This window comes from Candoia aspera, chromosome 1, assembly GCF_035149785.1.
Source record: "Candoia aspera isolate rCanAsp1 chromosome 1, rCanAsp1.hap2, whole genome shotgun sequence".
NCBI classification, from domain to species: domain Eukaryota; kingdom Metazoa; phylum Chordata; class Lepidosauria; order Squamata; family Boidae; genus Candoia; species Candoia aspera.
In genome coordinates, this window is record NC_086153.1 from 70,710,395 (window position 1) to 70,726,173 (window position 15,779).

Consider the following 15,779-nt stretch of genomic DNA (forward strand, 5'->3'; position numbering starts at 1 on the left):
TAATAGGTCAGCTGTCCCTAACATTACCCTTGTTCTCGTGTATTTTCCTAACCAGATATTGGAGAAACTCAGAACTACTGTACTAGAAATGGCTAACACAGACTTAGAGTTTCTGCTTGTGGCAACTTTAAACAACAACATGGATTTTAAACAATTAAAAAAAATACTTCCATTGAAATAAATAAAATCCATTAAATTTAACATGTTATGAATAAGAGAATACAGATACTAGGAGGACATTACAGAAAATATTAAAGGATCTATTATCCAAGCTTGGATAGAGTTTTCACCTCAGAAAAGAAATTCCAGTATCTGAAACACCTCTTTCCTACCAGCTTCCAAGGCTATTTTTTTCTGAACTCAGAAAATGAAGCATGGGCATGAGGTCTATAGATCCACTAGATCCAAAGCCCACCTAGTTCCCTAACTTCCTATAAATCAAGATGTAATCCATGCCAGCCCTGCTGCTGGCACAAATTTATTCACTTCTAATTGATTTCAATAGAAGAAAACTTGTTTATTTTCAAAGTGGCCAGATTGTGCAAGGTAAAATAGATGAAGTCTTGCTTCAAGTTCAATGCCTGGTAAATTAATGGACATACCCATGAAGATCTATCTATTTATTTATTTGCTGTATTTTTATTTCACTACTACATTCCTAGTGGTATACAACTTTACAAAACAATGACACATAAAAAAGAATAGCACAAACAACACCCCAATATTTATTTATTTATTTATTTGTGCGCGCGTGCATGTGTGCGTATCATATTAAAACATCAAATATCAGAATATCTATACCATATTGTGAAATATTAGAAGACATCCTGAGTAGCCAGATCTTAGCCATTAAAAGCTATTTTAAACAGCTCTGTGCTTTCTGCTTCCTTGAGTCCTAGGGGGGCAACACTGCAGATGAAGCTTATCCCAAAGGGTTGGTGCCACAACAAAGGAGCACCGATTCCAGGGTCTCTTCTGAATCTCCCTTCATCCTGCTTACATAAGACACACAGACCATCAGGTTCAAGTCATACAGACATTCATACACCAAATCATATAGGGCTTTATAGGTTACAATCTGCACTATGATTTGTAGCTACAATGTTACTGGTAGCCAGTGCAGAACCTGCAACACCATTCTAATGTGCAAACAGCAGCTTTCACTGCCAACAGGTAGCTTGTTGCATTTCCCGGCAGCAATACAGAAGTAATTTGTCATTCTCTTCTTTGGGATCTTCTTCGATTTCCCAGTACAACCTACAGCTCTAAAATTCTGTAGACATCTCCTGTCCAAGGACTAGCTACACTTGACTTTGCCTAACTTCAAACCCCAAACAAGGTTCAGGAGGTGCTGGCACATGCCATCTGCTGAGACCCAGGTAAGAATCGAAACAGTGAATTCTGTGCCCACTTCATTCTATCTTGGCATCTAAGAGGCTCCAACTGCATATCACTCTGACAACAAGCAAGATAGTTGTGATAATTATTTACCTATTAATATTTTTTTAAAAAAACCTTCACTTTTCCTGTCCAAATCAACTTGCAAAATACAAACGCATATTTTAAAAATCTAAAAGTAGCAGCAAAAATAAAAAGATACCACATTAAAGCAAACTATCAATAAATCAGTTTAATCAGGGTAGAATCAAGCGCTTGTTAAAAAAATAAATGTTTTCGCATCATGGCAGAACATACACAAAGGAGAGATCACCTAACTCTTTGGAGGCAGGAAATTCCACACTACCTCCCATCCCCCAAGCCTCTCCTGCATGGCAATGGGTCCAAAGATAGCAAGAGGATGACCCAGCTGAATAGTACCTCTCAGCCTTGTCAGTTTTCCAACAGCCAGGTTTCAAGCCTAAATAATGTTTCACTGCTTGCTTTCAAGACATTTTCTTTTTTTCATGGTATATTACCTGCAGGAAATTTCAGAATCACAGGATAAACATCTAAATAAAGAAGCAAAATCTTTGCAGCATTTGTCCAGAATGGAATGTACCAATCAGCCTGACAAGCTAATAAAAAACAAAAACGCACCAGCTCTTTCTGCAGAAAGAGCCTGGAACCCAAGAAATAAGGCTAGACATGGTAGAATAATAAGACAGAAATTTCCTGTTTTCTTTACTTGAAGAGAAATTCTCAGTTGGCCACAAAATTAGTATTTATTTTTTATTAAGTTATTATATAATTGATCGTGCAAGTTAGTTCTAAAAATCTTATGTCATGCACGTGTTCAGAAGCAATTGAAGAAAAGGGGATTTATGCCAAGTAGTTGCATAAGAAAAACATTTTGTTCCTGGCATAGTATATAATAATAAATGCCAGGATAGGATAACTTCATTCATGACTATAAAATGACAGCAATTATCAACTACCATGCCCTTCCTATAAAGTCCTGATAACCTCAACAACCCCCACACAATTGCAACTGTGAACAGACTTGTGCTACTTTGTTTTATTTCTAACCAATTATCTCTAATGAAGGCAAAAACGAAGCTGTAACTATCAAAGTGGTTTAATATGTTGCCACTGATAATTACGTTTACGAATGCTAAAACCAGAGTAGTAAATCCTTTTTCTTTATTCCTCAGTTTATGTCTAACTGTTCATTTACAAGAGTCATGAAAAGGCATTACAGGTAACAATATGATCTGAGAAATACCTACCACCTTCACTAACTTCACTTTAATATTTACCCAATTACTATATTCCTAAAAGCATGATAATGAACATTTATTCTGACTATATTGAGAACTGGTGAAATATCAGCATAATCCATTACGTAGCAAAGGAAACCGACAAGTTAAGAAATCCCACTCAGCCGTTAGCCAAAGACCGACAGGGAGTAAGCTCCTTCCCAAGCCCGCAATCAGGTTAGAGATATCAAAAACATAAACTGCAACCGCAAGATTTGGCAGAAGAGCTGCTTATCTGTACAGAGAAGGGAAAAACTGTGAGCTGGATCTGTCAGTCTATCGTCAAAAAAGTGTTAGGGAAAATATTGTTACGAATCAACCTGAATCAGATCTGTCCATGGAGCCATTAATGCTCCCACCTACATGGTAGAAATAAAATTTCAAATAGACCCGTATTTGTCATAGTGACTTAAGGTGCTCCTAACACAACCAACCTGATGATCAAGTTCTTTGAAGACCAACAGTCTTGGGATCTTCAGTTTCAGCAAGACCACCATTATTAGTTTGGACGAGAAGTTAGATAAAGTTAGAATGATAGCCTCTTTTGCTCTCAACGCAACGTGTAATCAGAACAAATCAACTTTTTGAAATGACATAAAAGTAGAATTTTAACACTTTTCTGTTGGGTGAGCTGATGTTCACCAACAACTTCTGGCTAGAAGGGGCAGAAATAGGGTCATTGGTATCACTGGAGCTGAAACATTGGACACAAGTTGGAATGATGTACAGCTATCTCATTCACCTTTCCTTTACATGATTATGCTCAATCCCAATAACCATAAAACATTTGCTACTTTCTCCCTACCACTTCATTCCTTATTCTCTAAACATTTTTTTTTATTTTTTATTTAGCATCCTTAACATACACAATTAACAAAAGAATCTTTAAACTTAAAGAAAAAAAATTAATAAAAAACAAAAGAAACAACCCCAAACAAACCAAGAATACAAACTAAGAAAGAAAACAGAGAAAAAAAATCTATCTTATATTTTATACATATCAATAGACATTAGTTTACTAATAAATACACTAAAACAATATAATTAATACAAAATGTTAATATAAAACATCACAAAATCCCTGCCATAACAACACATATTTCTGCATCTGTTGATAGTAGAAAATATTGCCTTTTCCAAGAGATAGATCACAAATTTTGGACAATCATTTCTTAACATCTGAAACAATATCACATTTCCAATTTCTCAAGATGACTCTTTTAGCCAACCCCCACTCATGCTCAATACAACCATAATTCCTGATAAACAGATTCCAAAAGTTTGGTATATAGTCCAACATAACATTAACATCTTCAACATTTAAAGATTTGGGATAGTGTATTAATGTATTAATATACATTAATACACTATCCCAAAAAGATGCCATGATCAAATTATATGGGTCAGTGAACCCTCAATTTTTTTTTCACCTCCATCATAGGAAATCTGATATGCATCCTTTCAGATACATTCTTTGGGAGTCCAGTACACCCTAAATAATTTTTTTATGATTTTCAACTTTAATCTCAGATCTTTCAATACCATTTAAATATTTTTAAGGACATGAATCTATTGATGGGGCATTACTGAAAATTCCAGTTCTTTAGTCCATATTTGAAATATCCCAGAAATGTCTACTTTAAAACTTTATAATGAGAGAAGCATCTTGCACAAGGGCTGAAGGGATAGACCCCCACCAGCCCTCCAGAGACTCCTAATGCCTTACCCATATTACATCATTTGCAAAATCCTACATGGTTTTTAATCAACTTTTATCCTTTTTAAAATATAGGTAGGTAGCGATTATTGCAAGTTCGAATAATCTGTCTTTGATTTAGTGCACATTGTAATTTGATACCAGGTTGTGTTTAAGGTGACCCAAAATTCAGTTAATGTGAGGCTAGTGTGTTCACAATTGATGCTAGCACATCGCAGTTGCAGTTGGGATTTTAGATGCTGCTAATCTTCGTGTGTGAAAAATGGAGAAAAGGAAGATTCCATCAAAGGAAAACAGTACAAGTTTTTTTTAAAAAGATGACATTATGTAGCTGAATAAAGGTAGTAAAATAATGTATTTGTTAGATCTGTATACTTCCTTAAAAATGGCACTCAACAGCTAATGACTCCTTGCTCTGACTTCTGATAAACCAGGAACACCTCTACTTCACCTGGACTAAGCATACATTTGTTTTCCTTATCTAGTCCATGACCAATATTGAACACTGTGTTAAAATCTGTACACCTTCCCAGGATTTGAACCCTTGAATAATTCAACACAGGTTAAAAGATACTGTCTGGATGATCCCAGATTCACACTAAGAGACTCTGTATATCAATTTCCCAATGTCTGGTTTTAGTATTCCTGCTGCCCTGGCTGATGGTATCTGGCCCTTAAAAAAATGTTAAATACACAACCAGAAACAAAATCTTTAACTCCAGAAACAAGCATGCACTTCTAAGCAGGACCCTGCAAAGCTTCAAAAGAATGTTTTGATTTGATGGGGCTTCAACTGAACCACTCATCAAAGCAGATCCACAAATCAAAGGGGAGACTTACTTCAAGGCAGGTAATCCAGTCAGGTAGCTTCAAAGCATGGGTTTTTTGAAGTGCTTTGCAGATTTAATGGCTTTCCTGCTACTACTGGGATTATTATAGCCAATGTAAAATGTTGCAATTTTACTTCTGTATTGGAAAATACTGGGAATGGAATTGAGTGGTGTAATATGCTCACCTGCTGAAACGAATATGTATGTATGTATGTTGCTTAAATTTATAAGGCTGCCCATCTGTCCAAAGAACTCTGGGTGGTAAACAAAAGTGAAAAACAACAATCCTAAAACACACACAGAAAAACCCAGGTCAAGGCCTCTTCACTGAAAATCGCCCCCCACAAAGGAATAAAACATAAAAACAGCCATTCATACCATACATCCACACCCCAAACTCCAGAAACTAACAACATGGTTCCAATGCCTGGGGGAAGAACCAGATCTTCAAAAGCTGATAATGTCAGAGCTATCCATATCTCTGGGGAGGGGCTTTCTATGGGCCAGGCACCATGACAGAGAAGGCAGGCTACTTAGGGCCCACCAAATGGCACTGCCTCACTGAGGGGACCAGGAGCAAGCCTACTCTGCCAGATCTAGTGGGAAGGGCAGAATCATTGGGGAGAGGCGGTCCCTCAAATAACCTGGCCTCATGCCATGCAGGACTTTAAAGATGACAACCAGCATGTTAAATGGCACCTGGAATCCTACTGAAAGCCACTGCAGCTCATATAGTAGTAGTGTTATGTGGGCATACTGCATGTGCTGTTGCATTCTGGACCAACTGAAGCTTCTAAATGCTTTTCAAGGACAACCCAAGTAGAGTGCATTGCAGTGGTCCAATTGGGAGGTGTTTAATCCATGGCTGTGATCTAGGAATGGGCACAACTGATGCACAAGTGCAAAGGCCCATCTGGCCGTGGCTGCCACCTGCTCCTCAAGCAAGAGTCACAAGCCCAGGAGGACTCCCAAAATGTGCACCAAATCTGCTTTGGGAGTGTTACCTCATTTAGAATTAACTATGGAAAATCACCAGATATGAGGGGCCCTAAAACCCATAGCTACTTACTCTTGACAGGGTTAAGCCAAAGCTGGTTCTTCCCCATCTAGACCTGCACAGCCTCCAGGCACTGGGAAAGCACTTTGACAGCATCCCTCAAATGTTCAACGGAGTGTCATCAGCATGTCATCCATTCTCAATCACACTTTCCCAAAATTTTACCTTTTCTTTTAAAGCTGGATACTTTATGTGCGCCCCAAATGAATGTCATTCTCCCTACATAAACTGAGCGCTAAGAACTATTTATCCCCAAATCATCCTTTTCAATATACTCCTGACCTCGAAAGAAACTTTTAAAGTACAGTATTTTCTCCTACAGGATAGCATTTTAATGTTTATGATTGACAAAGCAGTGATTAGTGAAATACATAGCAGATAGATAGCTAGGTAGCCTGAGAATATATCGCAGGAAATAAAAAGTCTCGGACACTTTCCATATATTAATCTAGTCTTTTACCTTGTGACCACACAATTGACTTACATTCTAGCAAAGGTAAGCAACATTGGTGGCCAAGTGGGGGGAGGATATGAGAATTGCAGGGAACAGACAACATTACATAGGTAGAGCAACAACATATATGTGAGTAGGGCTTTTTGTTGTTTATTCGTTTAGTCGCTTCCGACTCTTCGTGACTTCATGGACCAGCCCACGCCAGAGCTTCCTGTCGGTCGTCAACACCCCCAGCTCCCCCAGGGACGAGTCCATCACCTCTAGAATATCATCCATCCATCTTGCCCTTGGTCGGCCCCTCTTCCTTTTGCCTTCCACTCTCCCTAGCATCAGCATCTTCTCCAGGGTGTCCTGTCTTCTCATGATGTGGCCAAAGTATTTCAGTTTTGCCTTTAATATCATTCCCTCAAGTGAGCAGTCTGGCTTTATTTCCTGGAGGATGGACTGGTTTGATCTTCTTGCAGTCCAAGGCACTCTCAGAATTTTCCTCCAACACCACAGTTCAAAAGCATCGATCTTCCTTCGCTCAGCTTTCCTTATGGTCCAGCTCTCGCAGCCATATGTTACTACAGGGAACACCATTGCTTTAACTATGCAGGCCTTTGTTGTCAGTGTGATGTCTCTGCTCTTAACTATTTTATCAAGATTTGTCATTGCTCTTCTTCCAAGGATTAAGCGTCTTCTGATTTCCTGACTGCAGTCAGCATCTGCAGTAATCTTTGCACCTAGGAATACAAAGCCTTCACTGCTTCTACATTTTCTCCCTCTATTTGCCAGTTATCAATCAAGCTGGTTGCCATAATCTTGGTTTTTTTGAGGTTTAGCTGCAAACCAGCTTTTGCACTTTCTTCTTTCACCTTCATCATAAGGCTCCTCAGTTCCTTTTCACTTTCAGCCATCAAAGTGGTATCATCTGCATATCTGAGATTGTTAATGTTTCTTCCAGCGATTTTAACTCCAGCCTTGGATTCCTCAAGGCCAGCTTGTCGCATGATGTGTTCTGCATACAAGTTGAATAGGTAGGGTGAGAGTATACAGCCCTGCTGTACTCCTTTCCCAATCTTAAACCAGTCTGTTGTTCCGTGGTCTGTTCTTACTGTTGCTACTTGGTCGTTATACAGATTCTTCAGGAGGCAGACAAGATGACTTGGTATCCCCATACCACTAAGAACTTGCCACAATTTGTTATGGTCCACACAGTCAAAGGCTTTAGAATAGTCAATAAAACAGAAATAGATGTTTTTCTGAAACTCCCTGGCTTTTTCCATTATCCAGCGGATATTGGCAATTTGGTCTCTAGTTCCTCTGCCTTTTCTAAAGCCAGCTTGTACATCTGGCAATTCTTGCTCCATGAACTGCTGAAGTCTACCTTGCAGGATCTTGAGCATTACCTTACTGGCATGTGAAATGAGTGCCACTGTTCGATAGTTTGAACATTCTTTAGTGTTTCCCTTTTTTGGTATGGGGATATAAGTTGATTTTTTCCAGTCTGATGGCCATTCTTGTGTTTTCCAAATTTGCTGGCATATAGCATGCATTACCTTGACAGCATCATCTTGCAAGATTTTGAACAGTTCAGCTGGGATGCCGTCGTCTCCTGTTGCCTTGTTATTAGCAATGCTTCTTAAGGCCCACTCAACCTCACTCTTCAGGATGTCTGGCTCTAGCTCACCGACCACACTGTCAAAGCTATCCCCGATATTGTTATCTTTCCTATACAGGTCTTCTGTATATTCTTGCCACCTTTTCTTGATCTCTTCTGCTTCTGTTAGGTCCTTGCCATCTTTGTTTTTGATCATACCCATTTTGGCCTGGAATTTACCTCCCATGTTTCTAATTTTCTGGAAGAGGTCTCTTGTCCTTCCTATTCTATTGTCTTCTTTCACTTCCGCGCATTGCTTGTTTAAAAATAATTCCTTATCTCTTCTGGCTAACCTCTGGAATTTTGCATTTAATTGGGCATATCTCCCCCTATCACTGTTGCCTTTTGCTTTCCTTCTTTCTTGGGCTACTTCTAGTGTCTCAGCAGACAGCCAGTTTGCCTTCTTGGTTTTCTCTTTCTTTGGGATGTATTTTGTTGCCGCCTCCTGAACAATGCTGCCAACTTCTGTCCAGAGTTCTTCCGGGACCCTATCTACTAAGTCCAGTCCCTTAAATCTATTCTTCACCTCCACTGCATATTCCTTAGGAATATTAGTGAGCTCATATCTAGCTGATCTGTGGGTCTTCCCTAATCTCTTTAGTCTGATCCTAAATTGTGCAAGAAGAAGTTCGTGATCTGAACTACAGTCAGCTCCAGGTCTTGTTTTTACTGACTGTACAGATGTCCGCCACCTTTGGCTGCAAAGGATGTAATCAATCTGATTTCGGTGTTGTCCATCTGGTGAAGTCCATGTATAAAGCCGTCTCTTAGGTTGTTGGAAGAGAGTGTTTGTTATGCAGAGTGAATTGTCTTGGCAAAATTCTATCAGCCTATGTCCTGCTTTGTTTTGTTCTCCCAGGCCATACTTACCTGTAATTCGAGGTGTCATTTGACTTCCCACCTTAGCATTCCAGTCTCCTGTGATGAAAATAACATCTCTTTTAGGCGTGTTGTCCAGTAGGTGCTGCAGATCCTCATAGAACTGCTCTACTTCAGCTTCTTCAGCATTTGTGGTTGGGGCGTATATTTGGATCACTGTGATGTTAGATGGCTTGCCCTGAATTCGAATTGAGATCATTCTGTCGTTTTTTGGGTTGTATCCAAGCACTGCTTTAGCCACTTTACTATTAATTATGAAGGCTACTCCATTTCTTCTGTGGTCCTCTTGTCCACAGTAGTAGATCTGGTGGTCATTTGATGTGAAGTGGCCCATTCCAGTCCATTTCAGTTCACTGACTCCCAGAATGTCTATCTTTAATCTTGACATCTCACCAATAACCACATCCAATTTGCCCTGGCTCATAGATCTTACATTCCAGGTTCCAATGGTGTGTTGATCCTTAGAACATCGGATTCGCCGTTCACCACCAGCACCGTCGGCCGCTAGCCGTCCTTTCGGCTTTGAGCTAGCTGCGTCATCACGTCTGGGGCTAGTTGAGCTCATCCTCTGTTCCTCCCCAGTAGCATTTTGACCATCTTCCGACCTGGGGGTCTCATCTTCCGATGGTATACCGACATATCTCTGGTTGTACTGATCCATTTAGTTTTCACGGCAAGAATACTGAGGTGGGTTGCCATTACCTTCCCCAGGGATCGCATTTAGTCTGACCTCTCTGTCATGACCTTCCCGTCTTGGGTGGCCCTTCACGGTTTAGCTCATGGCATCATTGAGGTGCTCAAGCTCCAGCACCACGACAAGGTAACGATCCTTTGCTGAAGGAGTAGGGCTAAGATTTTCTTTTTTTCAGCTTTCAAAACTTTTTCCTTTTTAGGGGAGGAAAGGTCTTTGATAAGCCTATTTTAGGATTTACCCTACAACAAATATCCTCAGCTTTGGCGGCTGGTGGCCACATTGAGAATTTTTAGAGCTGTTGTGGATGCTGCAGTTGCTGTGGGAGGATGGCATGATAGTTCACAAAATGGCTGCCATGGTGATATGGATTTTTTTAAAAATGCCATTGATTAGATTAAATGAACAGTTTAATGAACACACATTCAAATATTACATTATAACGCAGACTACACAGAATTATTCCTATTTAGGGTGAAGAAATCTTTAGAAAAATAGTACAGAAAGAAAGTTGAAAGAATCATACATGGGGAGAATAATAGCAAGAGGACATAGGGAAAGTGTTTAGAACAAAATTCTGTTTGTACAGTTCTATTAGTACAAATAGAATAAACTATGTAAAAACGTACATCTGCCAATGCTGATCATACTGATTAAAATACCGCAGATCTGCCTCTCCTACAATATAAACTGTAAATTCTGCAAAAAAGCATCTAAAGGCTATTCGATTATTAGACTGTCAACTAACTTCTACTGTATGATTCTTTTTTGTGTTAAATTGTTATTGCTGACAGTTTATGGCAATTTCTTTATGAATTCAGCCACAGCAGTGTTTGAACATGTTGAATTAAGATGCAATGTGATTAAGTGCTTTTATGAACCTTAATGCACCCAATTCCTCAAAAATATTTGACTGGTACTATATAGTAAAGCAGTGAAGAAATCTAGAGAGTAGAGTGTTTGGCTGGTTAATATAATAAACAGAATCAGATTCTCAGCCCTTATGTCAAATGATCTTTATGGCTGAATTAGATGAATTTCTATGGAACTGATTTTAAGAAGTGAAAATTGAAAATTTCTACAAAGGCTAATTCAGAAAAGGAACTTTTTACATATATTTTATGTTAGGCTTCGAAATCAATATTAAAAATTTTATATTACAAAAAAAATCTCCCCATTGGCAAGTCATTTACTGTACTTCATTAAAGGAATAAAAAGGAATACTTCATAGGAGGTAATAAAAATGGCCATTGAATGGCTTTATGCAATTGATTGTTCCTTCCTCTGTAAATTCCCTTGTCACTTTGGACATGGATTTTGCATAACAATATTATGCACACATCTTATCCTGGAAGCCCTTTCATACCTTATATTGCAGGATGGTTACCCAGAAGTTCAATTGCAGTTTCTCCCAACAGGAAGTATAAAACTATTAAAACAGTCCTGGGCTCAAGCTTCTTACTATAGGCATACTGTATGTTCAGCTTTTGATATGTCATGTGTTTCTGCAATAAGCTTCATTATTCATCTGATGGCATGTAAAGGCCTGCCCCTGGTTTCTCTATGCACAATATTAAGCAGCTTTAACTACTGTTAAGGAAAAGGAACTGTTACATTTTTAAAGGCGTACTAGTTTAGGGATCTTGAAGTAATGGAGAGGAGTAGTCTACCTATAACTCCATTGCTTCTGAGCCTAAGAGATATTATATAATCTATGACATGTTCTTAAAATACGAAGAATGAACAAGTCATGCCTTTGACACCAAAAACACTATCCAGGAAGGGAAGACTATAAAAAGAAAGAATACAATAATAGCATAATCAATCTTTCTGAAAGACATTATAATCAAGAAGAAAAGTAGCAATTTAGAACGTATTTAGATTACTTGATGAATTATGTCTATAAAAGGTAAACTAAGTTGCAAGTTGCACTTCAGTGAACTTAATTTATTCAATTCTACATTTCTTGATCTGCTCTTCAATATTTTGTCTACGTTCAGTCTCACAGAATCATGGTTACATTTCTGACCACTTGGGCTATTTTTATGAACTAAACCTTTTTTTTTTAAATTGCATATTAGCTTACGTATAAGGTAGCAAATAGAAGCTATCAAAACATACACAGTGGTTTCTAACTGGATTAGAGAAGGAACCATTTGAAATTACTTCACTGCATTGTGTATTAATGTTTTCTACATTTGCCATACAAGTCAAGGGCAAATACTGTATTTCCCTATTGGAATCCAAATAAATTGTTTCAAAATACTATAATATGCACATCAAGAGAAAAGTGATTTTATAAAAGGTATATCTGCAAATCTGATAATGCAATTAAAAGCAGCATAAAATAGATTCTGGCAAAGCAAGTTTCCGTGCTATTCATTGTCTTTCTTTCCAACAGAGGAATTAAATGTGCTTCCTGGACTTTGTCCCTTGCTCTGTTTCCCAGCAAGGAAAGATGGTACAGAATGAACTTTTCCTGTAGGCACTAGAGTGCCTTACTTCACTAAATTGGTCAACTGGCTGATTAATGAACAGCCCTGATCTACAGCATCTAGTTCATTCCCAGTCAGAAAAGCATTAGAGTGTCTGTAAATTAATGATATTAAAAATTTTATCAGGAGTGCTAATCTATCTGTCTATTGCTCTCACATGTTAGTTTTTAAACTATTTCACCTTCAACCTGCAAGATTAACTATACAAATTTCTATCCCATTTAAAGGGTAATTTAGCAAATGAGCCATGGGTATATTTTTGTGTTTGTATCTCTTTATATAATCCTATTAGTTCTCATTTTTGTAAACCACTTGAAATAATTGCTAGAATGTATATGCGTTTTAAATAAATATACAATAAAAAGAACCCACAATGCCAAAATAAAAACTAAGTGGTTCATATGCTGCCAGCTTAGGAAAAAAACAGTCTAAGAAAAGAAATTAGAGATTCATGTCATGGCATACAGGAAAGAGGGAAACTACTTAAGAGAAGTTGCCAGCTGGCCTGTTTCTAAGTTATTTCCAGTATTCTGGGGACATCAAAGAGAGTACTGGCTGTGAAACTCAGCAACTTACTTCTTTTAGGCTGCCTAAAGAAAAGTATTAGCAGTGATATCCTGAACGAGGATGAAAATTAAAAACAAAAACAAATGGCATATATAAACAATTACAGGTAAGTGTAATAATATGATTCAAGGTAGTCGTTTATTCCATAGGAAATGCCTTAGTAACTAATTTATTATTTCAATACATTTTTATCCCCAACCCACTTGTCCCATGGATTTCAAGCTGGCATAATAGATTCTCCCACCAGCAGTTTATCTGCAAAAGAGTCCTGTGAGCTACTGTAGGCTGGGAGATAGCAGCTGGTCCAAGCATAGCCAGTAAGCTTCAGTAGCTGAGCGGATATACCCAGTTGTTGCTAAGGAACCAAGCACTTCTCTCCCACTGAGCATGCAACTGTTTGTTGGGAAGGGGAAGATCAACCTGTTCCTTTCTCCAACCTCAGGAAACTACATTTTACCCTCTCCGTGGAAAAATATTATGCTTATTTTTCTACAATACCATTAGCACGTCCACTGCAATCCCACATAATGACTGCTTTCAAAGAAACGCTGGGGTTCCTTATGTTACTGGTGATAAGCAATAGATCCTTTCCTTCAGGGCCCATGGCATTTTTTCCCACTACATATAAGACTTATCCCTACTTGCTGATCTAATTAGCTTTTTAAAAAAATCAAGTTACAGGATAATGTCAGGTTTTTTTTTCAAAAATAAAACAAAAAGGAAAAAATGATTCTAAAGGTTATACTTTCAAAGAACAACATAATCAGAAATACTCATGAAAATTATCGCATGCATTATATTTACAAATGAAAAGGGGGTTAAAATCCATCAAAGCTATGACCTCAGTGCTGGACAGTTAAATGACAGAAGCTTCCAAACAGTAAAAAAAAGTATACTATATATGGCATGGAATTCACAATATAACCAAGATTAATTAAGTGTAAGGCTGCCAAAGCAGAATGTGGCTACTTGACTAGATGGATGCTTATCTTGAAAAGAGTTATGAAAACTAGACCATTAGGAAACAGATAGTTGAAAAGGAGCCTTAAAAAACATCTAAGCTGGCACAGAATAATAGCCAGCCAAAAATATTCTTGACATATAAAACTTCATTATAATATTTTGAAATATATTTAGTATTAAAAATAATTGACAAAATATAATTTTCATCAGCAAGATCTTTTAAATTCTATGTCAGTGATCTCCACATTTCTGTCTCAGCTTCTGAGCATTGCACAACTGACTTGGAGTATTTCCTTTTACAAAATGAAATGAATTTGTCTAGTAGTACAGCATTTATAACTCTATTTCTCAATAGAGTTTACCTCAAAATAATAGTGCTCAAAATTGTGTTGCAAGGAAATTGGTGTCTTAGAAAAACAGCTAGCAAGCCACAACTTTTCAGTGACTGATACACAGGCAAAAAAGATTGAACAATGAGGATTATGGATACGCTAGGCTAGTCAACACTTAAAGTAAGAAGATGCAATAGAAAGCAACAATGATTCATCTTTCATGAACTGGTATCTCAAAAGTCACACAATCAGTTTGGGCCCTAGAGAAAGACTTGTTTAATGCACACATAATTAATGTGGATGCTACTTTCCAGTAAAGCGCTACCATCTCAAATGGTCCATTCTAAAGATTACATCCTACATCAGTAAGGCTGATTATAGTGTAAGCAAAGGAGTAATGAAGACATGGACACACAAAGAAACAGCCTGGTTATCTCACAATATTCTAGAATTCAACCTACAATCATTAAACCTATATTTCAGGCTCATAACAAATCTTCATTCAGCAGACAAGTTGCCAGAGAATCAGTTTGGGCAGATGAAGTTTCATAACCTCATTCAACATGACAACTCTTTCACTACATATTGTATATGTGCCAATTCTTCCTAAGGTCATTAACAACACATATAATTGTCATATATAACAAATAGCAACACAGCTGCCACCATCTTCAGCATTATGTTTTGCCTTCAGGTTTACATATGGTGATCAGGTGTTAGTTACAGAAGGACAAATGAGTGGCAAATATGTAGAGGTTCACTATTGTTTACAAATAAGATTTGAAATTTTTATATTTTAAATTGGCATACATAGAAACATAGCATTTAAAATATTTCAATAACATTATTTTGAGAACCAGTTTGGTGTAGTGGTTAAAGGCAAATAAAGGCAGAAGTGTTATTTGTCTCAATAAATCTTATTTTATTTGTATTTTAGAATGATTTGAGATAGTTTGTTTATGGGATAACTTCGTTCAGTCAAAAAATAGTATGGGTTTCTTATGCTCTACCAGAACATACAGCACCTCTTGATTTAGTTGGCAGTCTTCCCAGACTCTGTGCACTGAAACTGAGAACTCTACTTCTAACAGTTTAATAAAGCAACTTACCATCATAAGTAAAAAGACCTGGTGGATAGGGAATGAATGTTATCTAGATTGTAGAATTTCACTGCAAAGCCAGTACAGCATCACTTTTTCAAGAAGCCCTCCAAGTATTTAAAACTGATGATGAAGAAACAAACAATGGAATCATCAGGGTCAAGGAAGAAGTCATTTTCTTTGAATCATTATTTCTTTTATTGGTAGACCTATAAAAAAGAAGCATACAAATTTCAGTTGTATAACCAATATAAATGTTATCTCCATAGCAATGCAATAAATGTAATAGTTGGCCTATTTCTTTTTTTTTTTTTTTTACTTTCACAGCTGCAATCAAGATTACTGATGAACTTGAT

At 37.5% G+C, this 15,779-nt stretch overlaps 1 protein-coding gene across 1 annotated transcript in view; it reads right to left on the reverse strand.

Annotated features, from left to right (window-relative positions):
- CHRM3 (cholinergic receptor muscarinic 3) overlaps positions 1–15,626 on the reverse strand; it is a 206,498-nt gene extending 190,872 nt beyond the window's left edge. The window contains exon 1 of the mRNA XM_063306386.1: positions 15,433–15,626. The gene's annotated coding sequence lies outside the window, so the exon portion shown is untranslated. The remainder of the gene's footprint in view (positions 1–15,432) is intronic.
- Between the last annotated feature and the right edge of the window lie 153 nt (positions 15,627–15,779).